We start from the raw sequence: 24,088 nt of genomic DNA on the forward strand, positions 1-24,088 counted from the left end.
TTATTTTTGTCAGTAATGGCTCCAGGCCACTAGGAAAAATTCTTCTTCAGGTAGACATAAAATCTGATAGATCTGATGTTTTGAAGGTCCCAGAGAATTCAGCTCCCCTTATTTTCCTTGCTCTTAATATTGGGAAATAGATCCGAAATTCAAATGGTCTTGTTTTTAGTATTTTATATGCTTATATTTTAGTGTATATACTTCTCAACTTCCTTTTTTTAGTAGTACTCCTACATATGCTGAAAATTGAGACCCCTACACCTTATTCTTTTGCAACTCCCATTTTTTATTTAACAACATATTCTAAATATCTTTTCATATCAATAAAATTTGTATTTTTTCTTTATATCACGTCACTAGCTAAAATTAAGCTTACTGTTATATTTATATCTATCCTCTCCTTATTTCTATTGATTGTCATGTTCTCCCACCGTAATTTAAGCTCTGGAATGCAGAGAATTTGTTTTCTGTGTTCTCCATGTCTGAAACGATGCCTGGCACATAGTCTGAACTTCACAGTTGTTGCTAAATGAATGATTGAATAAATAACAAAAATATCTTACTTTAAGATATAACTACTATTTTGGGACTTCCCTGGTGGTACAGTGGTTAAGAATCTGCCTGACAATGCAGGAGACACGGGTTCGAGGCCTGGTCCAGGAAGATCCCACATGCTGTGGAGCAACTAAGCCCGTGCACCACAACTAAGGCTCACAACTGAGGCTGCACTCTAGAGCCTGCAAGCCACAACTACTAAGCCTGTGTGCCACAACTAATGAATCCTGTGTGCCTAGAGCCCGTGTTCTTCAACAAGAGAAGCCCTCACTCACTGCAACTAGAGAAAGCCCATGCACAGAAACAAAGACCCAGTGTGGCCAAAAATAAATAAATAAATATATTTATTTATTTTTTAAAAAAACACATAAGTACTATTTTACTTTCCTGAACCTGTGGTTTACTCAATTTTAAAATAAATGTAGGGACTTCCCTGGTGGTCCAGTGGTTAAGACTCCACACTCCCAATTCAGGGGGCCCAGGTTCGATTCCTGGTTGGGGAACTCAGATCCCAAATACTGCAGCTGAGCCTGCACACCACAGCTAGAGAGCCCTCACGCTGCAACTACTGAGCCCACGTGCTCTAGAGCCCACATGCCACAACTAGAGAAGCCTGCGCGCCGCAACAGAGACCCTGCAAAGCCAAAAAAAAAAAAAACCAAACAAAACAACCCCTTAAAAAAATAATAACCGTAGAAGAGAAACCATTGAAAACAATGAAAAGACAACCTACTGAATGAGAGAAATATTTGCAAATGACATGACCAATAAGAGATTAATATCCAAAATATATAAACAGCTCATATAACTTAATTTAAAAAAAAAAACCTGATCAAAAATGGGCAGAAGACCTAAATAGATATTTTTCCAAAGAAGATATACACAGGGCCTTCCCTGGTGGTGCAGTGGTTAAGAATCCACCTGCCAATGCAGGCGATACAGGTTCGAGCCCTGGTCTGGGAAGATCCCACATGCCACGGAGCAACTAAGCCCATGCGCCACAACTACTGAAACTGTGCTCTAGAGTCCTCATGCCACAACTACTGAAGCCCGTATGCCTACAGCCCATGCTGCAACAAGAGAAGCCACCAAAACGAGAAGCCCGTGCACCGCAAGAAAGAGTAGCCCCCGCTCACCGCAACTAGAGGAAGCCTGTGTGCAGCAACAAAAACCAACACAACCAAAAATAAATAAATAAAATAAATAAATTAAAAAAAAGAAGATATACACAAACATGATAATAATCACAACTGCAGAAGTTCTCCTCAAGTAGTAAAGGGTCTGATTCCCACACTGGGCTCCCAATGTGGGGATCAGACCAGGGTCCTGTGTTACAGGACCCCAGTCTAAGTGTCCTATACCAGAAGATGAGCCCCCAGAATACCTGGCTTTGAAGCCCTCACAGCTAGCCATACATATTCAAAGTAGTGAAAGGAAAAAAACCCACAACCAAGAATATTCAACTCACAAAGGCTATAATTCAGATCTGAAGGAGCTATAAAGAATTATAGATGGAGAGATAAGATGGCGGAAGAGTAAGACGCAGAGATCACCTTCCTCACCACAGATACTCCAGAAATACATCTACATGTGGAACAACTCCTACAGAACACCTACTGAACGCTGGCAGAAGACCTCAGACCTCCCAAAAGGCAAGAAACTCCCCCACGTACCTGGGTAGGGCAAAAGAAAAAAGAACAAACAGAGACAAAAGAATAGGGACGGGACCTGCACCAGTGAGAGGGAGCTGTCAAGGAGGAAAGGTTTCCACACACTAGGAAGCCCCTTTCTGGGCGGAGACTGCAGGTGGCGGAGGGGGAAAGCTTCGGAGCCGCGGAGGAAAGCGCAGCCACAGGGGTGCGGAGGGCAAAGCGGAGAGATTCCCGCACAGAGGATTGGTGCCAACTGGCACTCACCAGTCACCGGGCACGAACTTGCGTCCCCACATCGGCAGGCGGACTCCCAACCATTGCGCCACCAGGGAAGCCCTCTTTCTTTCTTTTTTTCCTCCCTCCCTCCCTCCCTCCCTCCTTGCTTTCTTTCTTTCTTTCTTTCTTTCTTTCTTTCTTTCCTCTTCTACTAATTCTTTCTTTCTACTTTTTCTCCCTTTTATTCTGAGCCGTGTGGATGAAAGGCTCTTGGTGCTGCAGCCAGGAGTCAGTGCTGTGCCTCTGACGTGGGAGAGCCAACTTCAGGACGCTGGTCCACAAAAGACCTCCCAGCTCCACATAATATCAAACAGCGAAAATCTCCCAGAGATCTCCATCTCAACACCAGCACCCAGCTTCACTCAACGACCAGCAAGCTACAGTGCTGGACATCCTATGCCAAACAACTAGCAAGACAGGAACACAACCCCACTCATTAGCAGAGAGGCTGCCTAAAATCATAATAAGTCCACAGACACCCCAAAACACACCACCAGACGTGGACCTGCCCACCAGAAAGACAAGATCCAGCCTCATCCACCAGAACACAGGCACTAGTCCCCTCCACCAGGAAGCCTACACAACCCACTGAACCAACATTAGCCACTGGGGAAAGACACCAAAAACAACGGGAACTACGAACCTGCAGCCTGCAAAAAGGAGACCCCAAACACAGTAAGATAAAAAAAAATGAGAAGACAGAAAACCACACAGCAGATGAAAGAGCAAGATAAAAACCCACCAGACCTAACAAATGAAGAGGAAATAGGCAGTCTGCCTGAAAAAGAATTCAGAATAATGACAGTAAAGATGATCCAAAATCTTGGAAATAGAATAGACAAAATGCAAGAAACATTTAACAAGGACCTAGAAGAAATAAAGATGAAACAATACACTACTTAATAATGAAGTGATCACTGAAGAAATCAAAGAGGAAATAAAAAAATACCTAGAAACAAATGACAATGGAGACACCACCACCCAAAACCTATGGGATGCAGCAAAAGCAGTTCTAAGAGGGAAGTTTATAGCAATACAATCCTACCTTAAGAAACAGGAAACATCTCGAATAAACAACCTAACCTTGCACCTAAAGCAATTAGAGAAAGAAGAACAAAAATACCCCAAAGTTAGCAGAAGGAAAGAAATCATACAAATCAGATCAGAAATAAATGAAGGACACAATAGCAAAGATCAATAAAACTAAAAGCTGGTTTTTTGAGAAGATAAACAAAATTGATAAACCAGACTCATCAAGAAAAAAGGGAGAAGACTCAAATCAATAGAATTAGAAATGAAAAAGGAGAAGTAACAACTGACACTGCAGAAATACAAAAGATCATGAGAGATTACTACAAGCAACTCTATGCCAATAAAATGGACAACCTGGAAGAAATGGACAAATTCTTAGAAATGCACAACCTGTCAAGACTGAATCAGGAAGAAAGAGAAAATATGAACAGACCAATCACAAGCACTGAAATTGAAACTGTGATTAAAAATCTTCCAACAAACAAAAGCTCAGGACCAGATGGCTTCACAGGTGAATTCTATCAAACATTTAGAGAAGAGCTAACACCTATCCTTCTCAAACTCTTCCAAAATATAGCAGAGGGAGGAACACTCTCAGACTCATTCTACGAGGCCACCATCACCTTGATACCAAAACCAGACATGGATGTCACAAAGAAAGAAAACTACAGGCAAATATCACTGATGAACATAGATGCAAAAATCCTCAACAAAATACTAGCAAACAGAATCCAACAGCACATTAAAAGGATCATACACCATGATCAAGTGGGGTTTATCCCAGGAATGCAAGGATTCTTCAATATACCCAAATCAATCAATGTGATAAACCATATTAACAAACTGAAGGAGAAAAACCATATGATCATCTCAATAGATGCAGAGAAAGCTTACGACAAAATTCAACACCCATTTATGATAAAAACCCTGCAGAAAGTAGGCATAGAGGGAACTTTCCTCAACATAATAAAGGCCATATATGACAAACCCACAGCCAACATCGTCCTCAATGGTGAAAAACTGAAAGCATTTCCACTAAGAACAGGAACAAGATAAGGTTGCGCACTCTCACCACTCTTTTTTTTTTTTTTTGCGGTACGTGGGCCTCTCACTGTTGCGGCCTCTCCCATCCCAGAGCACAGGCTCCAGACGGGCAGGCTCAGCAGCCATGGCTCACAGGCCCAGTTGCTCCGCAGCATGTGGGATCTTCCCGGACCGGGCACGAACCCGTGTCCCCTGCATCGGCAGGTGGACTCTCAACCACTGCGCCACCAGAGAAGCCCTCACCACTCTTATTCAACATAGTTTTGGAAGTTTTAGCCACAGCAATCAGAGAAGAAAAGGAAATAAAAGAAATCCAAATCGGAAAAGAAGAAGTAAAGATGTCACTGTTTGCAGATGACATGATACTATACATAGAGAATCCTAAAGATGCTACCAGAAAACTACTAGAGCTAATCAATGAATTTGGTAAAGTAGCAGGATACAAAATTAATGCACAGAAATCTCTGGCATTCCTATACACTAATGATGAAAAATGTGAAAGTGAAATCAAGAAAACACTCCCATTTACCATTGCAGCAAAAAGAATGAAATATCTAGGAATAAACCTACCTAAGGAGACAAAAGACCTGTATGCAGAAAATTATAAGACACTGGTGAAAGAAATTAAAGATGATACAAATAGATGGAGAGATATACCATGTTCTTGGATTGGAAGAATCAACATTGTGAAAACGACTCTACTACCCAAAGCAATCTACAGATTCAATGCAATCCCTATCAAACTACCACTGGCATTTTTCACAGAACTAGAACAAAGAATTTCACAATTTGTATGGAAACACAAAAGACCCCGAATAGCCAAAGCAATCTTGAGAAAGAAAAACACAGCTGGAGGAATCAGGCTCCCTGACTTCAGACTATACTACAAAGCTACTCTAATCAAGACAGTATGGTACTGGCATAAAAAGAGAAAGATAGATCAATGCAACAGGATAGAAAGCCCAGAGATAAACCCCCGCACATATGGTCACTTTATCTTTGAAAAGGAGGCAGGAATGTACAGTGGAGAAAGGACAGCCTCTTCAATAAGTGGTGCTGGGAAAACTGGACAGGTACATGTAAAAGTATGAGATTAGAACACTCCCTAACACCATACACAAAAATAAGCTCAAAATGGATTAAAGACCTAAATGTAAGGCCAGAAACTATCAAATTCTTAGAGGAAAACATAGGCAGAACACTCTATGACATAAATCACAGCAAGATCCTTTTTGACCCACCTCCTAGGGAAATAGAAATAAAAACAAAAATAAACAAATGGGACCTAATGAAACTTCAAAGCTTTTGCACAGCAAAGGAAACCATAAACAAGACCAAAAGACAACCCTCAGAATGGGAGAAAATATTTGCAAATGAAGCAACTGACAAAGGATTAATCTCCAAAATTTATAAGCAGCTCGTGCAGCTCAATAACAAAAAAACAAACAACCCAATCCAAAAATGGGCAGAAGACCTAAATAGACATTTCTCCAAAGAAGATATACAGACTGACAACAAACACATGAAAGAATGCTCAACATCATTAATCATTAGAGAAATGCAAATCAGAACTACAATGAGATATCATCTCACACCAGTCAGAATGGCCATCATCAAAAAATTTAGAAACAATAAATGCTGGAGAGGGTGTGGAGAAAAGGGAACACTCATGCACTGCTGATGGGAATGTTAATTGGTACAGCCACTATGCAGAACAGTGTGGAGGTTCCTTAAAAAACTACAAATAGAACTACCATATGACCCAGCAATCCCACTACTGGGCCTATACCCTGAGAAAACCATAATTCAAAAAGAGTCGTGTACCAAAATGTTCATTGCAGCTCTATTTACAATAGCCCAGAGATGGAAACAACCTAAGTGTCCATCATCGGATGAATGGATAAAGAAGATGTGGCACATATATACAATGGAATATTACTCAGCCATAAAAAGAAACGAAATTGAGCTATTTGTAATGAGGTGGATAGACCTAGCGTCTGTCATACAGAGTGAAGTAAGTCAGAAAGAGAAAGACAAATACCGTATGCTAACACATATATATGGAATTTAAGGGAAAAAAATGTCATGAAGAACCTAGGGGTAAGACAGGAATAAAGACACAGACCTACTAGAGAATGGACTTGAGGATATGGGGAGGGGGAAGGGTAAGCTGTGACAAAGCGCGAGAGAGGCATGGACATATATACACTACCAAACGTAAGGTAGATAGCTAGTGGGAAGCAGCTGCATAGCACAGGGAGATCAGCTCGGTGCTTTGTGACCGCCTGGAGGGGTGGGATAGGGAGGGAGACGCAAGAGGGAAGAAATATGGGAACATATGTATATATATAACTGATTCACTTTGTTATAAAGCAGAAACTAACACACCATTGTGAAGCAATTATACTCTAATAAAGATTAAAAAAAGTAATTATAGACAAGCAAAAGCTAAAAGAGTTCAGCGCCACTAAACGGGCCTTACATGAAATGTTAAAGGGACTTTTCTATGTGGAAAAGAAAAGACCACAGCTATAAAAATTAAAACTATGAAAGGGAAAAGGCAAATACACAGTAAAGGTAGTAGATCAACCACCTACAAAGATAGTAGGAAGGTTAAAAGACAAAAATAGTAAAGTCATCCATATCCCCAATAACTAGTTAAGGGATACACAAAACAAAAAGAGGTAAAATATGAAGGCAAAACTATCAAATGTGTGTTGTGGGGGGAGTAAAAATGCAGCATTGTTAGAATGCATCTGAACATAAGAGATCATCAATTTTTATTTATTTATTTATTTTTTGCCCACCATGCAGCTTGCGGGATCTTATTTCTTATTTCCCCAACCGGGGATCAAACCCAGGGCCCTGGCAGTGAGAGCACCAAGTCCTAACCACTGGACTGCCAGGGAATTCTGGAGATCATCAACTTTAAATATATGTATATTTAAAATATAATATTACCACAAACCAAAAATTTATAATAGATACACACAAAAAAATAAAGGAATCCAAAATAACACTAAAGATAGTCGTCAAAACATAAGAGAAGAGAGCAAAAGAAGAGGGATAAAACAGGAAGATTGGTTCAAGATGGCAGAGTAGAAGGACATGCTCTCACTCCCTCTTTCGAGAACACCGGAACAACTAACTGCTGAACAATCATCGACAGGAAGACACTGGAACTCACCAAGAAAGATAACCCCACATTCAAAGACAAAGGTGAAGCTGCAATGAGATGGTAGGAGGGGCTCTATCACAATAAAATCAAATCCCATAACCGCTGGGTGGGTGACTCACAAACTGAAAAACACTTATACCACAGAAGTCCACCCACTGGAGTGAAGGTTCTGAGCTACACATCAGGCTTCGAAACCTGGGGATCTGGCAATGGGAGGAGGAATTCCTAGAGAATCAGACGTTGAAGGCTAGCAGGATTTGATAGCAGGACTTCAGCAGCACTGGGGGAAACAGAGACTCCACTCTTGGAGGGCACACACAAAGTAGTGTGCGCATCGGAACACAGAGGAAGGAGCAGTGACCCCATAGGAGACGGAACCAGACCTACCTGCTAGTGTTGGAGGGTCTCCTGCAGAGGTGGGGGGCAGCTGTGGCTCACCAAGGGACAAGGACACTGGCAGCAGAAGTTCTGGGAAGTACTCCTTGGTGTGAGCCCTCCCAGAGTCTGCCATTAGCCCCACCAAAGAGCCCGGGTAGGCTCCAGTGTTGGGTTGCCTCAGGCCAAACAACCAACAGGGAGGGAACCCAGCCCCACCCATCAGCAGAAAAGCACATTAAAGTTTTACTGAGCTCTGCCCACCAGAGCAACAGCCAGCTCTACTCACCACCAGTCCCTCCCATCAGGAAACTTGCACAAGCCTCTTAGATAGCCTCATCCACCAGAGGGCAGACAGCAGAAGCAAGAATAACTACAATCTTGCAGGCTGTGGAATGAAACCACATTCACAGAAAGAAAGACAAGATGAAAAGGCAGAGGGCTATGTACCAGATGAAGGAACAAGATAAAACCCCACAAAAACAACTAAATGAAATGGAGATAGGCAATCTTCCAGAAAAAGAATTCAGAATAATGAAAGTGAAGATGATCCAGGACCTCAGAAAAAGAATGGAGGCAAAGATCTAGAAGATGAAAGAAATGTTTAAGAAAGATCTAGAAGAATTAAAGAACAAACAGAGATGAATGATACAATAACTGAAATGAATAATACGCTAGAAGGAATCAATAGCAGAATAACTGAGGCAGAAGAACGGATAAGTGACCTGGAAGACAGAATGGTGGAATTCACTGCCGTGGAACAGAATAAAGAAAAAAGAATGAAAAGAAATGAAGACAGCCTAAGAGACCTCTGGGACAGCATTAAATGCAACAACATTCGCATTATAGGGGTCCCAGAAGGAGAAGAGAGAGAGAAAGGATCCAAGAAAATATTTGAAGAGATTATAATCAAAAACTTCCCTAACATGGGAAAGGAAATAGCCACCCAAGTCCAGGAAGTGCAGAGAGTCCCATACAGGATAAACCCAAGGAGAAACATGCCGAGACACATAGTAATCAAACTGGCAAAAATTAAAGACAAAGAAAAATTATGGAAAGCAGCAAGGGAAAAATGACAAATAACATACAAGGGAACTCCCATAAGGTTAACAGCTGATTTCTCAGCAGAAACTCTACAAGCCAGAAGGGAGTGGCATGATATACTTAAAGTGATGAAAGGGAAGAACCTACACCCAAGATTACTCTACCCGGCAAGGATCTCATTCAGCTTCGATAGAGAAATCAAAAGCTTTACACACAAGCAAAAGCTAAGAGAATTCAGCACCACCAAACCAGCTCTACAACAAATGCTAAAGGAACTTCTCTAAGTAGGAAACGAAAGAGAAGAAAAGGACCTACAAAAACAAACCCAAAACAATTAAGAAAATGGGAATAGGAACATACATATCAATAAGTACCTTAAGAGTCAATGGATTAAATGCTCCAACCAAAAGACACAGGCTCGCTGAATGGATACAAAAACAAGACCCATATATGTGCTGTCTACAAGAGATCCATCTGAGACCTAGGGACACATACAGACTGAAAGTGAGGGGATGGAAAAAGATATTCCATGCAAATGGAAATCAAAAGAAAGCTGGAGTAGCAATACTCATACCAGATAAAATAGACTTTAAAGAATGTTACAAGAGACAAGGAAGGACACGACATAATGATCAAGGGATCAATCCAAGAAGAAGATATAACAAATATAAATATATATGCACCCAACACAGGAGCACCTCGATACATAAGGCAAATGCTAACAGCTATAAAAGAGGAAATTGACAGTAATACAATAATAGTGGGGGACTTTAACACCTCACTTACACCAATGGACAGATCAGCCAAATAGAAAATTAATAAGGAAACACAACCTTCAAATGACACAATAGACCAGATGGATTTAACTGATATTTATAGGACATTCCATCCCAAAACGGCAGATTACACTTTCTTCTCAAGTGTGCATGGAACATTCTCCAGGATAGATCACATCTTGGGTCACAAATCAAGCCTCAGTAAACTTAAGAAAATTGAAATCATATCAAGCATCATTTCTGACCACAACGCTATGAGATTAGAAATCAATTACAGGGAAAAAAACGTAAAATACACAAAGACATGGAAGCTAAACAATACATTACTAAATAACCAAGAGATCACTGAAGAAATCAAAGAGGAAATCAAAAAATATCTAGACACAAATGACAATGAAAACACGACGATCCAAAACTATGGGATGCAGCAAAAGCAGTTGTAAGAGGGAAGTTTACAGCTATACAAGCCTACCTCAAGAAACAAGAAAAATCTCAAATAAACAATGTAACCTTACACCTACAGGCACTAGAGAAAGAAGAACAAACAAAACCCAAAGTTAGTAAAAGGAAAGAAATCAGAAAGATCAGAGCAGAAATAAATGAAATAGAAACAAAGAAAACAATAGCAAAGATCAATAAAACTAAAAGCTGGTTCTTTGAGAAGATAAACAAAACTGATAAACCATTAGCCAGACTCATCAAGAAAAAGAGGGAGAGGACTCAAATCAATAAAATTAGAAATGAAAAAGGAAAAGTTACAACAGACACCACAGAAATACAAAGCATCCTAAGATACTACTACAAGCAACTCTATGCCAGTAAAATGGACATCCTGAAAGAAATGGACAAATTCTTAGAAAGGTATAACCTTACAAGACTGAACCAGGAAGAAATTGAAAACATGAATAGACCAATCACAACTAATGAAATTGAAACTGTGATTAAAAATGTTCCAACAGGGCTTTCCTGGTGGTGCAGTGGTTGCGAGTCCGCCTGCCGGTGCAGGGGACGCAGGTCCGTGCCCTGGTCTGGGAGGATCCCACGTGCCGCGGAGTGGCTGGGCCCATGGGCCATGGCCGTTGGGGCTGCGCATCCGGAGCCTGTGCTCCACGACAGGGGAGGCCACGGCAGTGAGAAGCCTGTGTACTGCAAAAGAAAAAAAAAAAAGAAAGAAAAAATCTTCCAACAAACAAAAGTCCAGGTCCAGATGGCTTCACAGGTGAATTCTATCAAACATTTAGAGACGAGCTAACACCCATCCTTCTCAAACTCTTCCAAAAAGTTGTAGAGGAAGGAACACTCCCAAACTCATTCTATGAGGTCACCATCACCCTGACAGCAAAATCAGACAAACATACTACAAAAAAAGAAAATTACAGACCAATATCACTGATGAATATACATGCAAAAATCCTCAACAAAATACTAGCAAACAGAATCCAACAACACATTAAAAGGATCATACACATGATCAAGTGGGATTTATCCAAGAGATGCAAGGATTCTTCAATATACGGAAATCAATCAATGTGATACACCATATTAACAAATTGAAGGAGAAAAACCATATGATTATCTCAATAGATGCAGAAAAAGTGTTTGACAAAATTCAACACCCATTTATGATAAAAACTCTCCAGAAGGTGGTCATAGAGGGAAACTACTTCAACATAAGAAAAAACCCACAGCAAACATCATTCTCAATGGCAAAAAACTGAAAGCATTTCCTTTAAGATCAGGAACAAGACAAGGATGTCCACTCTCACCACTATTATTCAACATAGTTTTGGAAGTCCTAGCCACGGCAATCAGAGAAGAAAAAGAAACAAAGGAATACAAATTGGAAAAGAAGAAGTAAAGCTGTCACTGTTTGCAGAGGATATGATACTAAACATAGAGAATCCTACAGATGCCACTAGCAAACTACTAGAGCTAATCAATGAATTTGATATTCTTGCAGGATACAAAATTAATGTACAGAAATCCCTTGCATTCCTATGCACTAATGATGAAAAATCTGAAAGAGAAATTAAGGAAACACTCCCATTTACCATTGCAACAAAAAGAATAAAATACCTCGGAATAAACCTAACTAGGGAGACAAAAGACCTGTATGCAGAAAACTATAAGACACTGATGAAAGAAATTAAGATGATACCAACAGATGGAGAGATATACCATGTTCTTGGATTGGAAGAATCAATACTGTGAAAATGACTATACTACCCAAAGCAATCTACAGATTCAATGCAATCCCTATCAAATTACCAATGGCATTTTTTACAGAACTAGAACAAAAAGTCTTAAAATTTGTATGGAGGCACCAATGATGACCCCAAATAGCCAAAGCAGTCTTGAGGGAAAAAAACAGAGCTGGAAGGATCAGACTCTCTGACTTCAGACTATACTACAAAGCTACAATAATCAAGACAATATGGTACTGGCACAAAAACAGAAATATAGACCAATGGAACAGGATAGAAAGGCCAGAGATAAACACACGCACCTTTGGTCAACTAATCTATGACAAAGGAGGCAAGGATACACAATCGAGAAAAGACAGCCTCTTCAATAAGTGGTGCTGGGAAAACTGGACAGCTACATGTAAAAGAATGAAATTAGAACACTCCCTAACACCATACACAAAAATAAACCCAAAATGGATTCGAGACCTAAATGTAAGACCGGTCACTATAATACTCTTAGAGGAAAACATAGGAAGAACACTCTTTGACATAAATCACAGCAAGATCTTTTTTGATCCACCTCCTAGAGTAATGGAAATAAAAACAAAAATAAACAAATGGGACCTAATGAAACTTAAAAGCTTCTGAACAGCAAAGGAAACCATAAACAAGATGAAAAGACAACCCTCCAAAGGGAGAAAATATTTGCAATGAATCATTGGACAAAGGATTAATCTCCAAAATATATAAACAGCTCATGCAGCTGAATATTAAAAAAACAAACAACCCAATCCCAAAATGGGCAGAAGACCTAAATAGACATTTCTCCAAAGAAGACATACAGATGGCCAAGCAGCACATGAAAAGCAGCTCAACATCATTAATTATTAGAGAAATGCAAATCAAAACTACAATGCAGTATCTCCTTACACCAGTCAGAATGGGCATCATCAGAAAATCTACAAACAACAAATCCTGGAGAGGGTGTGGAGAAAAGGGAACCCTCTTGCATTGTTGGTGGGTATGTAAATTGATACAGCCACTATGGAGAACAGTATGGAGGTTCCTTAAAGAGCTAAAAATAGAATTACCATATGACCCAGCAATCCCAGTACTGGGCATATACCCAGAGAAAACCATAATTCAAAAAGACACATGCACCCCAATGTTCATTGCAGCACTATTTACAATAGCCAGGTCATGGAAACAACTTAAATGCCCATCGACAGACGAATGGATAAAGAAGATGTGGTACATATATACAATGGAATATTACTCAGCCATAAAAAGGAACGAAATTGGGTCATTTGTAGAGACGTGGATGGATCCAGAGAACACAAAAAAAGAAAATTACCGGCTAATATCACCAATGAATATAAATGCAAAAATCCTCAACAAAATATTAGCAAACTGAATTCAATAATACATGAAAAGGATCACAGAACATGTTTTTTTAAATTATAGTTGATTTTCAATGTTGTGTTAGTTTCTGGTGTACAGCAAAGCAATTCAGTTATATACATATATATATATATACACATACATATATATATATATACACATATATATATAGACACACACACACACACACATATACACACACACACACATTCTTTTTCATATTCTTTTCCATTATGGTTTATTACAGGGTATTGAATATAGTTCCCTGTGCTATAGAGTAGGACCTTGTTTATCTATTTTATATATAGTAGTTTGTATCTGCTAATCCCAAACTCCTCATTTATCCCTCCACCACCTCCTTTCCCATTTGGTTACCATAAGTTTGTTTTCAATGTCTGTAAGCCTGGTTCTGTTTTGTAAATAATTTCATTTGTGTCATATTTTAGATTCCACATATAAGTGACAGCATATGGTATTTGTCTTTCTCATTCCTACATTGGTACGATTTATCGCAGAGAGTGTTTTGCCTATATTCTCTTCTAGGAGTCTTATGATGTCATGGCTTATATTTAAGTGTTTAAGCCATTTTGAGTTTATTTTTTGTACAGTTTGAGGATTTCTTCTAACTTCATTGATTTACATGCAGCTGTTCAGCTTTCCCAACACCACTTGCTGACAAGACCATCTTTTCTCCATTGTATATGCTTGCTCCTTTGTCGAAGAGCAATTGACCATAGGTGTGTGGGTTTATTTCTGGGCTCTGTATTCTCTTCCATTGATCCATATGTCTGTTTTGGGGCCAATACCGCACTGTTATGATTACTGTAGCTTTGTAGTATTGTCTGAAGTCTGGGAGGGTTATGCCTCCAGCTTTTTCTGTTTCCTCAGGATTTCTTTGGCAATTCTGGGTCTTTTATGGTCTGATATAAATTTTAGGATTATCACCTTTTTTTAAAATACAAAAAAGTAAACATATCATTTGAATTGTCAAAAAACTATCAGAATTCATCAATGAATTCAGTAAAGCTGCAGAATACAAAATTAATATATAGAAACTTGTTGCATCTCTATATACTAACAACAAGCTATCAGAAATAGAAATTAAGAAAACAATCCCATTTACTATTGCATCATAAGGAAAAAAGTACCTAGGAATAAATCTACCCAAGCAGGTAAAGACCTATATTTGGAAAACTATAAAACATTGATGTAAGAAACTGAAGGACTCTCACCTTCTGATATGGCCTACACTCTGTCTGTGAAGTGTGTTTCTCCCAGTGCCACTCTTGCCTCTTGAGATGGACTGTATTCTGTCTATGAAATATGTGCCTCTCTAAATAAATCACTTCTTACCTATCACTTTGCCCCTCACTGACTTCCTTCTGTACTGAGACATAAAGAAGCTGAGCTTCATTAGTCCCTGAGACCAGCTGGTGAGCCACAAAGGGACAGCAATAAGCTAGACCAACTCCTGCTCATCGTTAACACTGTGGGAGACACCTTCTGCAGTATTTCTTTGTGACAACGTTTTGGGCACTAACACCTGGCTGGGAGACTACCTTGGAAGGGATAGCACCTAAAATCAAACTAAGGCCCCCACCCAGGTGGAGGATGGTAACTTCAGGCTGAGCACAAGATTCCTGGAACACTGCCCTTTTACCTCACCACCAACCAATCAGACGAAAGTCATACACTCTGAAGCTCTCATCCCAAATTTTGCCTATTAAAAACTTCTCCCTGAAAACCATTGGGGAGTTCAGGGTTTTTGAGCATGAGCCACCCATTCTCCTTGCTTGTCCCTGCAATAAGCCTTTCTCTCCTCCAAAATAAAAATTAAAAAAAGGAAACTGAAGATGACACAAACAAATGAAAAGATATACCATCCTCATGGATTGGAAGAATTAATATTGTTAAAATGACCGTACTACCCAAGGCAATCTACAGATTCAATGCAATCCCGATGAAAATACTAATGGCATTTTTCCAGAGCTAGATAGAACAACTAATTCTAAAATTTGTATGGAAATACCAAAGACTCCAAATAGTGAAAACAATCTTGAGAAAAAAGAACAAAGCTGGAAGTATTACACTCCCTGAATTCAAACTATACTACAAAGCTTAGCAATCAAAAAGTATGGTACTAGCATGAAAACAGACACATAGATAAATGGAAGAGAATACAGAGCCCAGAAATGAACCCACACTTATATGGTCAATTAACCTATGACAAAGGAGCCAAGAATATACAATGGGGAAAAGACAGCCTCCTCAATAAATGGTGGTGTGAAAACTAGACAGCTACATTCAAAAGAATCACAGTGGACTACTTTCTCATACCAAATACAAAAATAAACTCAAAATGGATTAAAGACTTAAATGTAAGACCCCAAACCATAAAACTCCTAGAAGAAAACACAGGCAGTTCACTCTTTGACATTGGTCTCAGCAATAATTTTTTGCTGTGTCTCCTCAGGCAAGGGAATCAAAAGCAAAAACAAACAAACGGAACTACATTCATCTAAAAAGCTTTACATAGCAAAGGAAACGATCAACAAAACAGAAAGGCTGTCTACTGAATGGGAGACGATATTTCCAAACAATATACCTGATAAGGGGTTAATATGCAAAATATATGAAGAACCCATAAAACTCAACATCAAAAAAGCAAACAACCTGATTAAAAATTGGCAGAGGACCTGACTAGATATTTCTCCAAAGACATACAGATTGCCAACAGATACATGAAAACATGCTCAACATCACTAGTCATCAGAGAAATGCACACCAAAACCACAATGAGATATCACCTCATACCTGTCAGAATGTCTATTATCAAAAAGACAACAAGTAAGTGTTTACTAGGATGAGGAGGAAAGGGAACCCTGGTCCACTGCTGGTAGGATAGTAAATCGGTACAGCCACTATGGAAAATGGTATGGGGAATTCCTAAAAGAAAATTAAAAATAGATCTACCCCACAACCCAGCAATTCTACTTTTGTGTATGTTTCCAAGTAAAACAAAAACACTAATTCAAAAAGATATATGTACCCTTATGGTCATTGCAGCACTACTTGCAATAGCCAAGACATGGAAGTAACCTAAGTTTCCATCAATAGATGAACTGATAAAGAAGATGTGGTATAACAAAATGTAAATTACTCAACAATAAAAAAGCATGAAATTCTGCCATTTGTAACAATGTGGATGGACCTAGAGGGTATTATGCTTAGTGAAATAAATCAGACAAAGACATATTCTATATAAGTTATCACTTATATTGGAATCTATAAAACAAAACAAATGAATAAAAATAACAAAACAGAAACAGATTCAAAGATACAGAGAACAAACCGGTAGTTTCCAGGGGCATGTATGTAGGTGGTTCAATGAAATGGGTGAGAGAGATTAAGCGGTACAAACTTCCAATTACAAAATAAATGAGTTATGGGGATGAAATGAAAAGCATGAGGAATATAGTCAATAATATTAAAATAACTTTGTATGGTGACAGATGCTAACCAGACTTGTCATGTTATTCATTTCGCAGTGTATAGAAATATCAAATCACTATGTTGTACACTGGAACTTATAGTGTTGTAGGTCAATTATACTTCAATAAAAAATAACAAAATTTTTATAAAATCCACGTCTTTATTGACATTTATGTTAAGTTTTGAGAAGAATAGATGATATACGTATGATCACTTAGCTATGTTTAACCTTTTTGCTTTTATTATGAGGATAGTTCAATCAACTGAAAATTAAGTACAAGCGTAAGGTTTATAAATTGTATTCAAAATTCGAATCTTTTAAAATATTCTGTTCAATAAAACATAATTAAAATCAAAATAGTAAAACTTTAGAATTTTTTAAATTAAAAAAGAAGTCATGGTAAATCTTCCCATGACTGAAATTCAAGGAATCTTCCTGTTCGGGCAGTTTTCTTCCAAGTAGTGATTCAGGGATCCAGGCTCCTCCCGTATTAAAAATGTGGCTCCCAAGGTTGCCCTGGGAGAGTCATCTCCCTTCCCGTCAGCTGGGAGGGTTCAAGGGCATAGAGGATAATGCAAGGAAGTTTTAATGGGCCAGGCCTGGAAGTGCTACATATCACTTTTGACCACATGCCACTTGGCATACCTAAGTGTAAGGGAGGTGTGGAAATATAGTTCAGGTGTGTGTCTAGGAGGAGAAGAAAGCGGGTTTGGTAAACAACTAGCCAATCTCTGCCACTGTAGTTAAATAAGTCGGTCCCTGTTAGATATCTATAAATAAAGAGTTCAGAGTAAAATCATTCACTCCTGTATATTTGTCTTTATAAAATCTGGAAACTATTTGTTTCAGAGAATTTCCGAAGTCTCCAACTATGACAAAACCATTCCCTATTCTTGTGAGCTGCCTTTTATTTCTCCAAGGAAAGAAAGGAAAAACTTAAACTTGATTTTTATAAAAATCCATTTGTATTTAAACTGCTTTGCAATTTTACCAAACCCACTTCCTTCTTCTCCTAGACACACAACTAATAAAATGTTTGCATAAAAGCTGTAGTTTTGACTTGATTACAAAACCTGCCAGAGTTGCCCCCAAAGGTGTGGATTTCCAAACAGCATGGCTGTCAACACTGCAAAATGCATTTCTGAGGGACTGAAATCTTACCACGTAGAAAGGAATGAATTTTTCAAAATTTCCAAATTCTAAGATAGGCCTAGATGAAGCCTGGTGTTTCCACTCAGATTGTCTTACCATAATGTTTGTTTTCTAATTTAATACTGGTTAAGACTATAAGCTCCAGAAGTTTTAGTCCATTGGTGAGAGGGGTAGAAATGTGATAATAGGAAAAAAGTAACATTTACTGAGGCTAATTTGTCAGGACTGAGCTAGGCACCGTGTCCATACACTTGACTTCCTTTAATCCTCACATCAACACTGCAAGGAAGGTAGTGTGATCCCAGTTTTATCGGTGAGGACCCTTTGTCTCTGGGAGGCTAACTAGCTCACCTGTGGTCCCAAGCCAGCAAAGGACAAAGCTTGGATGTGAGCTGAGGTGTAGCCGCCACCAAAGCCCACACTCTTGACTAGAGCAGAGTGGGAAAAAGAATGAAAATGAAGAACTTGGGAAATGGGCTAGAGACCAACACTAAGGTGCTTTGGAATTTGATTCCTCAGTCTTTACTTTCCTAAGAAATCCCTGGAGGTGATTAATTCCTTTGTATTTCTGTTAGCCACTAGCTCTGTAGAAAGACTGAAGGCACATGCAAGGTTAGAACTTCAGATCCTAGTACCAGCTCTCTGATATTTCTGGTCACTCACTGAAATCACCTTGCAGGGAGTTTTTCCAAACCAGTTGTCTGCGGAAGCAATCAAGTTCTAACCCAGATTCTGACTGGGAAGGTTTGGCCACCCTGATCACACCTCCATGGGAAAAATGAAACTGACAGATTAAGGGAGCAATTCCAAGAATAATTTTGGCACTCAAGACTGAAAAACAATTTTCCTTTTTATTTGGGCAGGGAAAATGCCTCAAGGACAGTAAAAGCCTACAGGAGAAGCCAGCTGAGAGCCCTTTTTTCTCTTCCCCTCTGCCAAGGCTCATGTCTGTAAAACAGATGAACTATTTGCTACCTTCCTGGGTTTTTACTCAGTTGTTTATAGCAGACCTGGCAATATGTGCATCATCAAAGTAAAAAATGAAGCCAAATAGCAAGATTTCAGAGTGGGAGAAACAGCAGTCTTTACAAACACATGAATTAAACTAAAATTCCAACTTCAACTATAAGGTAAGTTTTTTGAACCCTAAGAATTACATTTTACAATATTGAATGTATCATTTTTGCAAAAGCACACCTCTCGAATCTACTTGGGTTAACACTATTTTCAAATTACCTTTTTCACAGCCATTGCATAGAGTACAAAGGAGATAAAGGAACAACTGTGCTAAAATGTATTCCCTGTAAATTGATACAGTCTCTGTGGAATCTTGGTGAAGGATACATTGACAACATTTATCAAAATTACAAACTTTTTGACTCAGAAATTTCACATCCAGGAATTTATATTGTAGAAATACTTGCATAGGTACTGATATATGAACATGGTTATTCTGCATCATAGTTTATATAAAGGCAAAAGAATGGAAACAAACCTAAGTTTCAGTAGAGGACTGATAAATAAATCACAGTACATGTATACAATGGAATAGTAAGCAGCCACTGGAATGAATAAGGAAACTAACATTTAATGTGCTGATATTTAATGAGATCCAGGATATATTATTAAACAAAAAAAGCCAAATGCAGAACAGTGTGGTAAGTATAGACAAAAGTCAACTTGTATGGGGATAGGGGGATATATACGTTTTTGCTTTATATGGAGGAACTATCTCTAGAAAGATAAAGAGAAATCTGTAAAAGTTACTTCAGAGAACTGGTAGCTGGTGAGGAGACTTCTCACTGTATGCTCTTTGTACCTTTGAGTTTTGAACTATATTAGCAATTTAATGGGATAATTTTTTAATAGAAAAGATTGAGAATTAAAAAACACATAACAGGGGCTTCCCTGGTGGCACAGTGGTTGAGAGCCTGCCTGCCGATGCAGGGGACATGGGTTCATGCCCCGGTCCGGGAAGATCCCACGTGCCGCGGAGCGCCTGGGCCCGTGAGCCATGGCCGCTGGGCCTGCGCGCCCGGAGCCTGTGCTCCGCAAAGGGAGAGGCCACAACAGTGAGAGGCCCGCGTACTGCCAAAAAAAAAGAAAAAAAAAAGTAATGTACCAATGGTTATATAGAAATATATTCTAAAGAAGTACCTGTAATTATAGTAAAAGAGTGTGGTGTGTGCAACTTATGAATGGTTCATAAAAATATTATGCATAATCATGTGTGTATAGCTATAAATAGTGAATTATAAAGCAAATATGGCAAAATGTTAAAAGTTGATGGATTCATTGTGAATGTACTGATTGCCACTGATTTGTTCACATTAAGATGGTTAATTTTTTTTAAATATTTTATTTATTTATTTATTTGGCTGTACCGGGTCTTAGTTGCGACATGTGGGATGTAGTTCCCTGACCAGGGATTGAACCCAGGCCTCCTGCATTGGGAGCGCAGAGTCTTAGCCACTGGACCACCAGGGCAGTCCCAAGATGGTTAATTTTGTATTTTGTGAATTTCACCTCAATGAAAAAACTGATGGATTGAGTAAAGGATATAAAAGTGTATCCAAGATTTCTCTGTACTATTCTTGCAACTTTTCTATAAGTTTGAAGTTATTTCAAAGAAAGAGTTAAATGAAACCTCTATGCAGTTAGTCGTAGGAAAATGGAAACCATAGTCGTGGTTCAACGTAGAGAATTTAATTTGGAAATTAAATCGGTTAAAGAGATGTTAAAGGACTGAAAAAAGCAAAGGGACACTGAGGTAATTCCAAGGTAAAGTCTGCAGGTAGCATCTGCCATGTTCTAGGAAGGGCTCCACAGAGCTGAGACTCAGGCCTCTGAGGGGTAGAGTGGGGCTGCTTCAGGGAGCCTGGAAAAGAACCTGGAGGCTGAAACCCATCTGCTGCTGCTGCTGCTGCCACCAGGGTGATGAGGCATGCTTGCCTAAGCTGAGCTTAAAGTCTTCTAAACTTTTCTGGTCCATATGCAGAATAATGGTCCAAACCAGTGCTGTGGTCCCCACTGGGAAGTGGCCCAGTTTCTCTTTATTCATCTTCATAGTGGGTCAGAAGTGGATTCACATGAGAGTAATGGAATACAGTATGGATACCATTTCCCCCAGGAAAGGGCTTGGACCTGATACGGACTTGGGTGTAGGCAACAAACTTGGGTCTTCCATGATCTCCATGGTGTGGCTTCAGGAAGACGGTCAACATGCTCACTCCCACCTCAGAGAGCCCTCCCAGTCATGGGTACCACCTCAGCTGTGGCCCAGAAACCCAGGCCTCAGCTGCCTGCTATTTTCTACCAGGATCCAGTAAGTGCTATTTTAGTGTTGACTTTTATTATTTTATTCATGAGAAAACGATGACCCAGAGAAGTAATTTGCCAGCATTGGAACTCTTATTAAAAACTGGGAAAGGGGTATATGCAAAAGGGACTCATTTTCACCTTTGCCCTTAGGAAACTTGAAGAAAGATAATCAGAAATGGGGAGATGGTGATATTGAAGACAGAGATTCAATGGAGGGGTTCTGAGTAGCAACATCTTCCTTTGCCACCTCTAAGTCATTCAATCTCCCCTACACTGGAGAGGCTTCAGATGCCCAGAGTAGTTCGCTTCTTCAGGGTTGAGCCACTGACACACCTCATGGTGAGAAGTGGGATCAGGGCATCCCCAGGTCTTCCCTGTGGGCTATCCCAAGAAGCCAACACTCCCTGAGGGCTTATTATGTCACTGGCACTTATCTACCCACACATTTTTCATGCATTAGCTCATCCCAGAAACCCTTTGGGGTGGCTATTATTATCTCTGTTTTACAGATAAGGAAACTGAGGCACAGAGAGGTCAAGTAATTTACCCAAGGTCACACAGCTAATGAGTAGCAGAGCTTTGAATCTGGGCAGTCTGGCTCCAGGCTGTGCTCCTAAACACTCTCAGGTGAAGAGGTTCAGTCCTACCAACCTCAACGGGGGCTCAACTCAAGCACCCAGTAACCACCTCACGTGCTGGTCACTGTCATAGGCTGATATAATGGCCCCCAATGATATCCACGTCCTAATGCCCAGAACCTGTGAATGTCACCTTATATGGCAAAAGGGACTTTGCAGATGTGACTAAATAGAAGACTTTGAAAGGCAGACACTATCCTGCATTATCCAGATGGGTCTGAACATAGTCAGGTGTCTCTATAAGAGGCGGGCAGAAGGGGATTTGAGTACAAAATAGGAAGTAGGAGACCTGAGGATGGAAACAAGGGGTTGGATCGATTTGAGGAGGGAGCCAGGAGTCAAGGAATGCAGGCAGCCTCCAGAAATTAGAAAAGTTAGATTCTCCCCTACATCCCTAGAAAGAGCCAGACCTGCTAATACCTTGTGTTGGCTCAGTCAAATTGATTTTGGACATTTGACTTCCAGAAGTGGAAGAGAACAAATGTGTGTTGTTTTAAGCATGTGGTCATTTGTTACAGTAGCAATAGGAAATTAATAGTCGCCAACTCTGAGGGGGCCTCATTTCAGGGGTCATGGCATTGGGGCAGGGACCGCAGGCAGTCCTGCCTCCCTCTACCTCTCCCCCCATCCCAATCAGTCACCTGTCAAATCAACTGTCAGCTGCTCTCATTCCTTCATTCACCTATTTATTGAGTGCCTCTTAGGGTCAAGGCGCCACTGTAAGTCCTGGGCTTATAATAAGCAGTAAACAAGACAGAAATGCCATCTCAGGGCTTCCATTCCAATGAAGGAGAAACATACACACACGCATACACAAGTGAAGAAACAAATACTCTGAAGACAGTCATCTGTTGAGCTTAGGCCTCAGTCATCTCTCATCTGGGTAACCTCAAAGGCTTCTAGCTGTCTCCTCGTGGAAGAAATACTCGCCTGGTTCCTATTTGTGTCAGATCCCATGTGATGCACCTTCATTCTTGCAGTCCCCTCACCCCAACCAATGCATTCAGCCCACCACAGAGGAATTTTCTTAAATGGCCCACATGCCTGAGGGATCAAGACCAAACTCCTGAACGTGGCTGAAAAGATCCTTCACCCTTTGGACCCTGAGTTCCACTCCAGCCTCATCCCACCCTCCCCTTGCCCTCCAGCCTAGCTGACCCAATGGTGTTCTTAGCTAGGCTAAGACCCCTCTCTAGGCCTTTGCCTGTCTACTTCCTGCCTGGGATGCCCTTCCCCATTCCCTTTCCAGAAAGCCTTTTTAGGGCCCCCAAGTCTGGGATGTTTTTTTTTTGTTTTTTAAATTTTAGGTGTTTATTAGATATTTAAGTATGGAGCTCAAGTAGATAGATAAGTAATCCTTGAGCTCAGAAGAAATGTTTAGACTCTGAAAATATAAATTTGGAAACCACTGGCTTATTTTTTAAATATATAGATTCTTACATTACGTATAGGTGAGAGGAAAAAAATTTTAAGAGTGGATTGAAAAATTCAACAAGAAGAGTGCACTAGAATGAATTCCAACAGACCAATACTTGAATAAAGTACTCTAAAATGATACTTGAGTTCACTATATCAACAATCATAATCAAAAAATCATCTTGTTTCACCTGTAAGCTTTTAGGTGGGCAAAATATTTTTATTCATTTTTTTAATATAAGGTAATAAAAATCTACATAGGTGCCTGGGATGGTTTTTCATGGTACTTGGGGAATATCCCAAACATAACACCTACCATACAGTAATATGTTTACATGTCATTTTCCCTCAGTGATGGGAATAGGACTGACCACTTTATACATCTTGGAATTGTTAGTGTACCGTAAAAATCTCCAGGCATGCAGTAAGCCTTCATAAATATTTTCTGAATTAGCCACTGTGAGTGTGGATGTTTTACAAAATAACCATAGGAGTGAAGAGAAAGAAGTCATTCATGAGGGCTAGGTGTGCCTTTTGGAGAATGTTGAA

At 39.7% G+C, this 24,088-nt stretch overlaps 1 protein-coding gene across 3 annotated transcripts in view; it reads right to left on the minus strand.

Annotated features, from left to right (window-relative positions):
- LOC101286016 (RE1-silencing transcription factor) overlaps window positions 1-24,088 on the minus strand; it is a 167,613-nt gene that overhangs the window by 55,053 nt on the left and 88,472 nt on the right. The window contains exon 1 of one of the 3 annotated variants that reach the window (XM_049709303.1): window positions 8,125-8,322. The exons of the other annotated variants lie outside the window; for them this stretch is intronic. The gene's annotated coding sequence lies outside the window, so the exon portion shown is untranslated. Of the gene's footprint in view, window positions 1-8,124; window positions 8,323-24,088 lie in introns of those variants that run through there. 3 annotated transcript variants of the gene reach the window in all.

The sequence above is a fragment of the Orcinus orca genome, chromosome 4 (genome assembly GCF_937001465.1).
Source record: "Orcinus orca chromosome 4, mOrcOrc1.1, whole genome shotgun sequence".
Taxonomy (NCBI): Eukaryota; Metazoa; Chordata; class Mammalia; order Artiodactyla; family Delphinidae; genus Orcinus; species Orcinus orca.